Here is a 13,649-nt window from a genome sequence, read left to right as displayed (position 1 = left end):
CTTTTTCTCTCCATCATAAGGTACTTGTCAAGGGCTAATATCAGCATGCCTCTTAGATACTTGTTACTGCTATCTACTGTGTTAATAAAGACCATGATTTTTCTATGAGTGCACTGTGATTTGGGGCAATTCTTCTATTTCAACAACATTTTTTTTTCCAGTGCATTACTTATATTTCCACCATTAAGCCAGATGAAAAAAGACCTAGTCAGTAGATTTTCCCTTGAAGTTGGGTGCCTTCAAAAGCTTTGTTCTTTTTAGGTGATGGTTGGGAAAATTTGGAGTGGAAGCTAAGCTAATTCTAGTGCTTGTGATTACTAATTACACATTTCTGTTTATCTTGGCTCATTTTAGAAAGATTCATCTGTGTTAGAAGATAAAATGCATCATTAGAATTGAACTATTTTTTTTTTTTGTACCAGGGACATTTAACCACTAAGCCACTTCCCTACATCTTGCTTAGGGTCTCACTAAGTTGCTGAGGCTGACTTTGAACTTGTGATCCTCCTGCCTCAGCTTCCCAAGCGCTGGGATTACAGGCTGTGCCACTGTACCCTGCTCAGAATTGAACTCTTAATAAAGTTTAGGGAAAAGAAGAAATGATTCAAGAAGAACTGGTACCTCGGGTAGCCTGGGTGATCTAATAACATTTACCTACAAATCCCTAGAAGTTCTCTTTTGAATAATGCCAAAACCAGTAATCAATTTTCCCACTTCAATAAAGACAAAAGAAAAGCCCCTGTGTTGCTAAGAGACCCCCAACTCCTCTGACATATACAGATAAATACTTGCTTAGATCAACTGCTGCTTAATCTCAGACTTAGATTTCTGGTTTTCTATATTCATTCTGATTTCGCTTTCCTGCTTTATTTCCATGTGCTAACTTTATTAAAAAGCACTTCTTTAATTTACTTTGGAATTTTACTCTTATAATAAAAAAATACTCCTCCTTCCACCCTATAAGATATGTACCACCCTTTACACAAAAAAGTGAGGTAGTTGTCCCCAGTGCATTATCTCTATGGCTTCATCTACACTCTAGTTGATAATATTGAGCAATGGTAGATGAGTGGAATGTAGGGGGTGGCATTTTTTCCCATCAGATTGATCAAGGTCTTGCAACCATAGAAAGTCAAGGTCCAATAGGGATAGAATCCATAAATCTCATTCACATCACTCTCTATATTTTTGAGAAACTGACAAATGACCTAATTGACTGACTCAAAAGCTGCCTTGGTACTTACCTCCCACTTCCAAACACACACCCATGCCTGACCTTTACAATTTGGAAGAACTGAAATTACTTCATGGACTGGAAACTCTCACATACTTGAATGATGCCTGTCTGAAAAAAACAAGGCAGGTGACAATTTCCTTTTCTTGTAAAGACTATTATAAAAATTCCAAATAAAAATGTTATTTGCAGATATAATCAAAGCTTGCATTTAAGTATTTTTCTATTTTAAAAACCTATATAATAGATTTATTATATACTATAGTATATATACTATATTGCATAGTACCTAATATTGAAAATAAAACTATCCCTCCACAAATAAATGTTAACTAAAAAGTTATTTTTTCTCCCAGATTAATAGTAAATGCTGACTTTTCCCTAATAATTTCTCCAGTTTAACATAATTGAAAATAATTTTGTAAAATATTTGTATTTTCAAAATATAAAGTAATAATGCAATAGTCCATTTCAGTTCCTATAATGGGTAGGGTTTTAAAGTACTGTATTACCCATTTGTAAAGGGAAAGTTAGCACTTTCATGTTTTGTTATTCATTTTTTTTTTTTTTTTGGTACAGGGATTGAACCAAGGGCATTTAACCACTGAACTGCATCCCCAGCCCCCCCTTTTTTTTTATTTTGAGACAGGATCTTGCTAAGTTGCTGAGGCTGGCCTTGAACTTGTTAACCTCCTGCCTCAGCCTCCCAAGTGGCTGGGATTACAAATGAATGCTACCACATCCTGCACTTTCATGGTTCTTTAGGGGAAAAAAGACAGGAGATTATCATTTCTTTGGTTTCCTGTTACCACAGATGGGGGAAGTTTTATCATTTAAACATGATAGGATATTTCAAGTGGGAGAACAGTTCCCATTTGAAGCTGAAATGGGTTATATCTAGGACATGCGGAGATGGTTTCATCTTGGCTGTCTCTGAAGCACTTTCCATGGAGTATGTTAGCCTACATACAGGAAGTTAACACCACAGCAGTGGTCACCAACTTGTTGTGGGTTTTCTTTTGACCCTGTCACACATGTAACACATTGTTGGCACCACTGTGATAGTCCTAGAGAACCTGCCTGGAATAAATGAATTGCATATGTTCTAAACTGATTAGCAGCAGTTTAAAAATGAGGAAGAAGAAAGAGAAGGTAAAGAAATTAGTGTAAATCCTGTCCACTTTTTATTTAACCCAAGTATTTTGGTGGGGAAAACAAGTATCTATTGCTTAGCATGTGTAAACTTACAGTCTATATTTATGAGACCATTGTTTAAAGACTATAAATTATGAAAATACACTAATGAATTTTAAATTTCATTCAACACACCAAAAATACTGCATTCCTGTGAATTTTTATAGATAAGTGGTGATTAAAGAAATGACTGGGTTGTAGCATTTTCATAAGAATTGTCATTTTATCATTATTTATAAGTTTATAATTTCTGAAAGTTCTTCTCAAAAATAAATTTGGTTATTTTATTCTTTACTTTAATGATTTTGCATGTTTAGGAGCAAGTTAACCTATATATTTACAGCAGTTACAGTTACTGTTTTGGTTGAAAATTGTCACTCTCCACTAATATTTCCAAATGAGAAGTCTTTTTTTAATTTTTGGTGGTGCTGGGGATTGAACCCAGGGCCTTGTGCATGCTATGCAAGTACTCTACCAACTGAGCTACATCCCCAGGCTGAGGAGACTTTCTTAATGCAAGTCTGGACTGAGAATTAAGTCACCTGGGTTCTGGTTCTAGCTGTGCCTAAGTAAATAATCTAATGCTACACCTCAAGGCCCTAGGAAAGGACAATTGGTTTCAGTAAACTTCTTCATCACTGTGAACAAAAGACCTGAAAAAAAAAAAAAACAATTTTAAAGGAGAAGTTTATTTGGAGACCACAGTTTCAGAGGTTTCAGTCCAAAGATAACCAACTCCATCATTCTGGGCCAGAGATGCGGCAGAACATCCAGGCAGAACAGTGTGAAGAAGGAAAGCAGCTCAGGATATGGCTATCAGGAAGCAGAGAGAGGAACAAGATATAAGTCCCAAAGACCTGACCCCAGTGGCCTACCTCCTCTAGACACACCGTACCTGCCTACAATTACTACTCAGTTAATGCATATCAGTGGATTAATCCACTGATTATGTTAAGGTTCTCATAAACCAATCATTTCACCTCTAAAATTTCTTACGTTGTGGCACACATGAGCTGTTGGGGGACATCTCCTATCTCTACTATAATACAAATTAATTCCAAAATCGGTAGAAGACAGGAAATACTTAAGATTAGAACCAAAATTAGTGGAAATGATAATTTTAAAAATACATGAGATTAATAAAACAGAGTTGTTTCTTTGAAAAGATAAACAAGATTCATAAACCCTTAACCAAATTAACCAAAAGAAGGAGAAGACCCAATTCAACAAAATTAGAGATGAAAAAGGAGTTGTCACCACAGACATTTCTGATATCCAGAGGATCATTCGAAACTGTTTTGAAAATTTATACTCCAATCAACTGGAAAATCTAGAAGATATTGACAAATTTCTAGACACAGATAAACTGCCCAAATTGCATTAAGATGATATAGAAAAGCTAAGCAGACCAACATCAAGCAATGAGATTGAAGCAGCTATTAAAACCCTTCCAACAAAGAAAAATCCAGGACCAGATTCTCAGCCAAGTTTTACCATACCTTTAAAGCAGAATCAATGCAAGTCTTCCTCAAATTATTCCATGAAATAGAAAGGGAGGGAATAGGATGGTTTCAAGATGGCGGCCTAGAGGGTGGCTGCATTTCATGTTGCTCCAGGACTCAGGATTCAAAAGAGGAGATATTGAGACACTTGGGACCAACTCAAAGCAGCCGGGTGACTCTCTCCCGTTGGGAAGGCATCCCGAATGGGACGGTGGTCCCGGAACGCAGGGAACTTTGTGAAGTAGAGCTGCCGGCGAGACACCACTCCCCCCACTGGAGCAGTGAACGCGGACAACTGGGAGCGTCGTAAAGGAGGCCACTTGGCACAGCGCTGGGACTTGGAGCAACCACTGGGGCTCCGGCAGCTGCCCAGGGGAGGAGTGGCGAGGAGAGCTGTGTGGACTCAGAACACCGGGGCCTGCCCTGAGGAGGAGCGTGGCCACTTGGATTCGAGGTGACTGCACCAGAGCTACAGGCGGTTGCCAGAGGAGAAGCTCCGCGGCGAGCTGTTTGGACTCAGGGCGACTGCTTCTGAACACCGGGGCCGGACCTGAGGACGAGGACGAGGAAGAGGAGCGCAGCCGCTTGGATTCAGGGTGACTACACCAGAGCTACAGGCGGTTGCCAGAGGAGGGGCTGCGTGGAGAGCTGTTTGGACTCAGACCACTTCTGAACCCCGGGGCCTGCCCGGAGGACTAGGAGGAGGAGGAGGAGGAGCGCGGCGGGTCGTTTGGACTCGCAGTGACTGCATTAGCGCTCCAGGCGGCTGCTCAGAGGAGAAGGCGAGTGGTGAGTTGTTTGGACTTAAAGTGACAGCTCCTGAACACAGGGGGGCTGCCTGGAGGAGAAGCATGGTGGGTCGCTTGGTCTCGAGTGGCCGCACCAGAGCTCCGGGCGGTTGCCCAGAGGACCCGTGCAGCGGGTCACGTGGATTCAGAGCCACTCAGAGCGACTGCTCCTGAACACCCGGGGGGTTATCTGGAGAAGGAGGAGGAACGGGGAGGGTCACTTCGACTCGGAGTGATTGATTGCCCAGGGTTACGGGTGGTTGGTGGGAGAAGGAGGCACGCAATGAGTTTCTTGGACTCCTAGTGACCGCACCGGAATACTGGGCGGCTATCTGGAGGAAGAGGCGTGTGGCGGGCCTCTGGGACTCAGAGCGATTGTTCGGGGCCCCAGGTGGCTGCTCAGAGGAGGGGCCGCATAGCCAGGCGATTAGGTGCAGAGCAGGGTCCCAGGATCTAGGAGACTTCTTGGTGGAAGAGCCGCACAGAGACAGGCTTAGGGCGGAGCGAAGGTTCCAGGCCTGCGGGCAGATTCTCTGAGGAGGGGCAGACTAAGGAGATTTATCTGCGAAGGGTGAGGCTCCCAGGCCCAGGAGGTAGGGCCGGGCCCCTGGGAACTTTGCAGAGGAAGGCAGCCCAGCCCAGGCGGTAGCTGTAAATTGAGGGGAACCTCTAGGAGGGAACTGACCAGCGACAACTCCCCACCGGGTGAGTCTTCCCTGCTGGGTGAGGTTTCCCAACAAGGACGGTAAAACCAGAGACTCAGGCCCAAACAGGCCTTGCCTCAGCCCACAGCCTAGGTCCCCTTTGGATGACCATTGGTTAACAAGTGGAGGCACCTCTGCCCACTAGCAGGGATTATACCCCACCTGAAGGCCACCACTCCTAGAGAGGCAGCTTCCTTGTGGAGCACCGCATTATCAACTTCCTCCAAGATTTCAGCCTACTGAAGGCTAAGGGGGATATATATATAGAAATCTTCAGGGACATTGTAAGTCAATAGAGGAAATCTGCAATATCTCAGCGGTCCACTGATACCTGAACAATATGAGAAAACAAGGAAAGAAAATGCTGCAAACAAATCTAGATGTTACATCAATAAAACCCAATGACAGCATGGCAGAAGAAATGACAGAAAAGGAGTTCAGAATGTACATAATTAAAATGATCAGAGAAGCAAACGATGAGATGAAAGAGCAAATGCAAGCATTGATTGATCGCACCAATCGACAGTTAAAAGAGCAAATACAGGAAGCAAAAGATCATTTCAATAGTTAGAGATATTGAAAAAAAACCAAACAGAAATCCTTGACATGAAGGAAACAATAAACCAAATTAAGAACTCCATAGAAAGCATATCCAATAGGATAGAACACCTGGAAGACAGAACCTCAGACATTGAAGACAAAATATTTAACCTTGAAAACAAAGTTGAACAAACAGAGAAGATGGTAAGAAATCATGAACAGAATCTACAAGAACTATGGGATATCATGAAAAGGCCAAATTTAAGAATTATTGGGATTGAGGAAGGCCTAGAGAAACAAGCCAAAGGAATGAACAATTTATTCAATGAAATAATATCAGAAAATTTCCCAAATCTGAAGAATGAAATGGAAAATCAAGTTCCAGAGGCTTATAGGACTCCAAATACACAAAATTACAACAGACCCACACCAAGGCACATTATAATGAAAATACCTAACATACAAAATAAAGACAGAATTTTAAAGGCTGTGAGAGAAAAGAACCAAATTACACTCAGGGGGAAACCAATACGGATATCAGCAGATTTTTCAATCCAGACTCTAAAAGCTAGAAGGGCCTGGAACAACATTTTTCAAGCCCTGAAAGAAAATGGATGCCAACCAAGAATCTTATACCCAGCAAAACTTACCTTCAAATTTGACGATGAAATAAAATCCTTCCATGATAAACAAAAGCTAAAAGAATTTACAAAAAGAAAGCCAGCATTACAGAACATTCTCAGCAAAATGTTCCATGAGGAAGAGATGAAAAACAAAGAAGCAAATCAGCAAAGGGAGGAATTATCCTAAAGGAATTGTCAAATAAAGGAGGAAACAAGTTGTGTCAAACAAATAAATAAACAAAATTTAAAAAATGAACCAAATGACCGGGAAACCAAATCATTTCTCTATAATAACCCTGAATGTTAATGGCCTGAACTCATCAATCAAAAGACATAGACTGGCAGACTGGATTAAAAAGAAAGATCCAACAATATGTTGCCTGCAAGAGACTCACCTCATAGGAAAAGATACCCATAGACTAAAGGTGAAAGGATGGGGAAAAACATACCATGCACATGGACTCAGCAAAAAAGCTGGAGTATCCATCCTCATTTCAGATAATGTGGACTTCAAGCCAAAGTTAGTCAGAAGGGATAAAGAAGGTCATTTCATACTGCTTAAGGGAAGCATAAATCAGCAAGATATAACAATCATAAACATCTATGCCCCAAACAGTGGCTCATCCATGTATGTCAAACAAATCCTTCTCAATTGCAGAAACCAAATAGACCATAACACAATAATACTAGTTGATTTTAACACACCTCTATCACAACTGGACAGATCTTCCAGACACAAATTGAACAAAGAAACCATAGATCTCAATAACACAATCAATAATTTAGACTTAACGGACATTTATAGAATATACCATCCAACCAAGAGCGAATACACTTTCTTCTCAGCAGCACATGGATCCTTCTCTAAAATAGACCATATATTATGCCACAAAGCTAATGTTAGCAAATACAAGAAGATAGAGACACTACCATGTATTCTATCAGATCATAATGGATTGAAGTTAGAAATAAATGAAAGAGTAAAACACAGAAACTATTCCAACATCTGGAGATTAAACAATATGCTATTATATGATGAATGGATAACAGAAGATATTAGGAAGGAAATTAAAAAATTCTTAGAGGTAAATGAGAACAAAGAAACATCATATCAAAATCTCTGGGACACTATGAAAGCAGTACTTAGAGGGAAATTTATTTCATGGAGCGCATTTAATAAAAAAAGTAAAACTCAACAAATAAACGACCTAACACTACAGCTCAAAGCCCTAGAAAAAGAAGAACAGAACAGCACCAAAAGTAGTAGAAGACAGGAAATAGTTAAACTCAGAGCTGAAATCAATGAAATTGAAACAAAAGAAACAATACAAAAAATTGACAAAATAAATAGTTGGTTCTTCAAAAAAATAAACAAAATTGATAAACCTTTAGCCACACTAACAAAGAGAAGACAAGAGAAAACCCAAATCACTAAAATTCGGAATGATCAAGGAAATATCACAACAGACACGATTGAAATACAAAACATAATTAGAAGCTATTTTGAAAATCTATACTCCAACAAAATAGAAAATTTCGAAGACATCAACAGGTTTCTAGAGACATATGAATTGCCTAAACTGAACGAGGAGGACATAAACAATTTGAATAGACCAATTTCAAGTACTGAAATAGAAGAAGTCATCAAAAGCCTACCAACAAAGAAAAGTCCGGGACCAGATGGGTTCTCAGCCGAGTTCTACAAAACCTTTAAAGAAGAGCTCATTCCAATACTTCTCAAAGTATTCCATAAAACAGAAGAGGAGGGAACCCTCCCAAACTCATTCTATGAAGCCAATATCACACTGATACCTAAACCAGACAGAGACTCATCAAGGAAAGAAAATTTCAAACCAATATACTTAATGAACATCGACGCAAAAATTCTCAACAAAATTTTAGCAAATCGCATACAGAAACATATTTAAAAGATAGTGCACCATGATCAAGTGGGTTTCATCCCAGGGATGCAAGGTTGGTTCAACATCAAGAAATCAATAAATGTAATTCACCATATCAATAGACTTAAAGTCAAGAATCACATGATTATTTCAATAGATGCAGAAAAAGCATTTGATAAAATACAGCACGTCTTCATGCTCAAAACACTAGAAAAATAGGGATAGTGGGAACATTCCTTAACATTGTAAAGGCCATTTATGCTAAGCCCATGGCTAATATCATTCTAAATGGTGAAAAACTGAAAGCATTCCCCCTAAAAACTGGAACAAGGCAGGGATGCCCTCTTTCACCACTTCTATTCAACATCGTTCTTGAGACTCAAGCCAGAGCAATTAGACAAACCAAAGAAATTAAAGGGATACGAACTGGAAAAGAAGAACTCAAACTATCCCTGCTCGCTGATGACATGATTATATATTTAGAGGAACCTGGAAATTCCACCAGAAAACTCTTAGAACTCATAAGTGAATTCAGTAAAGTAGCAGGTTACAAGATCAATGCCCATAAATCCAACGCATTTTTATACATAAGTGATGAATCTTCAGAAAGAGAAATTAGGAAAACTACCCCATTCACAATAGCCTCGAAAAAAATAAAATACTTGGGAATCAATCTCACAAAAGAGGTGAAAGACCTCTACAATGAGAACTACAGAACACTAAAGAAAGAAATTAAAGAAAACCTTAGAAGATGGAAAGATCTTCCATGTTCTTGGATAGGAAGAATTAATATTGTCAAAATGGCCATACTACCTAAAGTGCTATACAAATTCAATGCAATTCCAATGAAAATCCCAATGACGTACCTTACAGAAATAGAGCAAGCAATTATGAAATTCATCTGGAAGAATAAGAAACCCAGAATAGCTAAAGCAATCCTTAGCAGGAAGAGTGAAACAGGGGGTATTGCAATACCAGATCTTCAACTGTACTACAAAGCAATAGGAACAAAAACGGCATGGTATTGGTACCAAAATAGAAAGGTAGATCAATGGTACAGAATAGAGGACACGGACACAAACCCAAATAAATACAATTTTCTCATACTAGACAAAGGTGCCAAAAATATGCAATGGAGAAAAGATAGCCTCTTCAACAAATGGTGCTGGGAAAACTGGAAATCCATATGCAACAGAATGAAACTAAACCCATATCTCTCACCATGCACGAAACTAAACTCAAAATGGATTAAGGACCTCGGAATCAGACCAGAGACCCTGCAGATTATAGAAGAAAAAGTAGGTCCAAATCTTCACCTTGTTGGTCTAGGACCAGACTTCCTTAACAGGATTCCCATAGCACAAGAAATAAAAGCTAGAATCAACCACTGGGATAGATTCAAACTAAAAAGCTTTCTCTCAGCAAAGGAAACTATCAGCAATGCGAAGAAAGAGCCTACAGAGTGGGAGAATATCTTTGCCAATCATACTTCAGATAGAGCACTAATCTCCAGAATCTATAAAGAACTCAAAAAACTTTACTCCAAGAATTCAAATAATCCAGTCGACAAATGGGCTAAGGAAATGAATAGACACTTCACAGAAGAAGATCTACAAGCAATCAACAAACATATGGAAAAATGTTCAACATCTCTAGTAATAAGAGAAATGCAAATCAAAACCACCCTAAGATTCCATCTCACCCCAATTAGAATGGCGATTATCAAGAATACGAGCAACAACAGGTGTTGGCGAGGATGTGGGGAGAAAGGTACACTCATACATTGCTGGTGGGGCTGCAAATTAGTGCAGCCACTCTGGAAAGCAGTGTGGAGATTCCTTAGAAAACTTGGAATGGACCCTCCATTTGACCCAGCTATCCCACTCCTTGGCCTATACCCAAAGGACTTAAAATCAGCATACTACAGAGATACAGCCACATCAATGTTCATAGCTGCTCAATTCACAATAGCCAGACTGTGGAACCAACCTAGATGCCCTTCAATTGATGAGTGGATAAAGAAACTGTGGTATATATACACAATGGAATATTACTCAGCCATAAAGAATGACAAAATTATGGCATTTGCAGGCAAATGGATGAAATTGGAGAATATCATGCTAAGTGAGATAAGCCAATCTCAAAAAGCCAAAGGACGAATGATATCGCTAATAAGTGGAGGATGACACATAATGGGGGGGAGGGAAGGGTTATTGTTAGGGTTAGAGTTAGGGTTAGGGAGGGGGGCAAGTATGGAGGAAGGAAGTACTGTATAGAGGGTAAAGAGGGGTGGGAGGGGTGGGGGGAAGGGAAAAAATAACAGAATGAATCAAACAACATTGCTCTATGTAAATTTATGATTACCCAAATGGTATGCCTTTACGCCATGTGCAAACAGAGAAACAACATGTATCCCATTTGTTTACAATAAAATAAAAAAAAAAAGAAAGGGAGGGAATACTCCCAGATAGATTCTACGAAGCCAGTATAACCCTGATACCCAAACCAGATGAACACATAGCAGGAAAGAAAACTGCAATATTCCTGATGAACATAGATGCAAAAAATTTTAATAAAATATTACTAAACTATATATATGTGTATTTTCCCATCCATGTGGAATGCATAATTAATGTTTGGGATAATTGCCAATAATCTATTACCAGTGATTTCCTTATGCAGGAAGACAATGTGTATGGGTGGTATATATGTATATGTGGTAGTAGTGATCAGAGAAATGTTACTTTTCACATCATATTCTTCTGTGATGTTTGAATTTTTACATGCCTGTGTTGCTTTCATGAGAAAATCATTGTAATATATATCTTAAGCAGAAAATCTTTAGAAAAATAAACAGTAGCCATCTCTGTGAGGTCATGATGATCATTATGCACAGAACAACATCAAGAGATACTGTTCTCTTGAAATTTCTCTAATAACCCAGGTCATCTCTCTTGTCCTGCCCTGTTTGTTTGATAAGACTAGAAGTGAATCATACACCACCTGGGGGCAGATACAGCCTCAAGAGATTACCTAGTTCAAGTCCCTGTCTTCAAACAGATAAATTAAGTGATCCGGGACAAATCATTTCTTATCAGGCAAATGTAATAACTTTCATTGAAAGAATGCTAGTTACCTGTATTCAGTGATTATTTTCTTTACAGATTAGTCACAATATCTACAGAAATAAAAATGAATTTAGCCTCACATGGTGGTGCATGCCTATAATCCCAGTGGCTAAAGAGGTTGAGGCAGGAGGATCATAAGTTCAAAGCCAGCCTGAGCAACTTAGTGAAGCCCTAAGCAATTTAGCAAGACCCTCTCTCAAGATAAAAAAAAAAGGGCTGGGGATGTGGCTGGGTGGTTGTGCACCCCTGGGTTCAATCCCTAATACCAAAAAAAAAATTAAATATTCATTGCCTATTTTGAAGTACTTTTACGTACATTGTCACAATTTGAGCCTCACAGTGACCTTGATGAGGAAACTGAGACTCAAGGAGATGTATACATATTTCCAGAGAGAGGAGAGGAAAGTAACATTTAATGAGCACCTACTACATACTAGTTATAGTACATAACTTCCTTCATTTTAACTTCACAATATACGAAGGTTATTTTTTCATGTTTCAGATGAGGAAACTGAGGCTGAGGGAGGTTTTCTCAAGGTTACACAGCTTAAAACTTGGCAAAGCCAGAATTCCAAACCAGTACTTCCTTTCCTAAGGTAGTATTCTCTCCATTAGCCTGTTGGGATCTCTGCACCATTACCCTGATGGGTCTTGAATTCTCCTGATATGACCCTGAAATATAAAAATGCTTACCTTTTAATTTTTGCTGACCACAGAATCCTGCATGTGATAATTTCAAAATTTCTCTCCCAAGCTCCTATTGGCAAGAATCATTGCAAACATGAACAGAGGAGCTCTGAGCTTTAGTTGACAAAAAAGCATCACAATTTCAGAATTATTCTGTTGTTCCTGTGGTAGTGGGCAGGGGAAAAAAGCTGTTAATTTTGGTGGAAATTCCTTTTAGTTAAAACACTGAGCATATAGGAATGTCTGTGAATGATTCCATGATACAATTTATTGGAAGACAGAGGAGAAAATGAGGAAGAAATGTTCAATAGGTCTAGAGTTTCACTTTTGCAAGATGAAAAAGTTCTAGAGATCTATTGAATAACGATATGAATATACTTAATGCTCCAACACTCTACATTTAAAAATGGTAAAGACTGTAAGTTTTATGTTGTTTGTTTTTAACTGATGCTTTAAATTAAAAACAAACCCTATTAGAGAGTTTTGGATACTTCTGGATAATGTCCAAGAAAGAAAAATGAAATTGAGAGGGAGATGATGAGCATGCTATTTTCTTCATTCTAACAGTGTTAAGTTCATTACTTGCCCTTACCCTTGTAACTTATGCAGACAGAGAATGTCCAAATTGCATACCTAAATGTATTATATTCATTACAGGTGAGAAACCAAGCCACAGAGCTCATAGTGATAGTGAAGAGTGAAGGAACTGACCATCTCCGGGCACTTATGATCCAATTGTGAAACAATCCAAAAGATTCGAGCCCTCAAAGAAATGTTTTACTCAAAAACATTTCTATGTCAGCTATATTTGTACACACCACTAGAGGGTACAAAAACCTAGTTTTCTGATGATGATTTTGTCATGTTGTGAAGGCAATGACAGGGTATTAATTTGAACAGCCCTGTATATGTTATTTGTGAAATTGGAAAATGAAACACATTAGAATAACATCTTGATAAAATAGCATTACATTCTCTTTTTCTGTTTGTTTTCTCCCAGCTAGTTAATGAGAGAAAAGACACAGTCGTTGAAGACAATTTAGACACCTTGTCAAAATTTCCCAATTCTTTGGCTTGTTTTTTGTGTTCCAAAATCTTGTTGCAGTGGTGATATGTCCACTCGACTAGCTAAACCTCAGAAGCATTCAGAACTTTGAAATTAAAGTAGAAAAATATCTCCAGTTTTAGGTCAGAAGAGTTTGATACCTTGATAGTATAGTATGTTTTCTGAAAAGAGAAATGTTTTGGAGTTCCAAAAGGGGTGCAGCAGGATTCTACTTATATAGAGTTGAAAAATAGGACAAATCTACAGCCTCAAATGTCAAGGTTCTAATTGGGATGAAACCAA

This window comes from Sciurus vulgaris (genome assembly GCF_902686455.1).
Source record: "Sciurus vulgaris genome assembly, chromosome: X".
Classification (NCBI taxonomy): domain Eukaryota; kingdom Metazoa; phylum Chordata; class Mammalia; order Rodentia; family Sciuridae; genus Sciurus; species Sciurus vulgaris.
The sequence above is the reverse complement of the archived record's forward strand: the minus strand, read 5'-3'. Positions refer to the sequence as shown.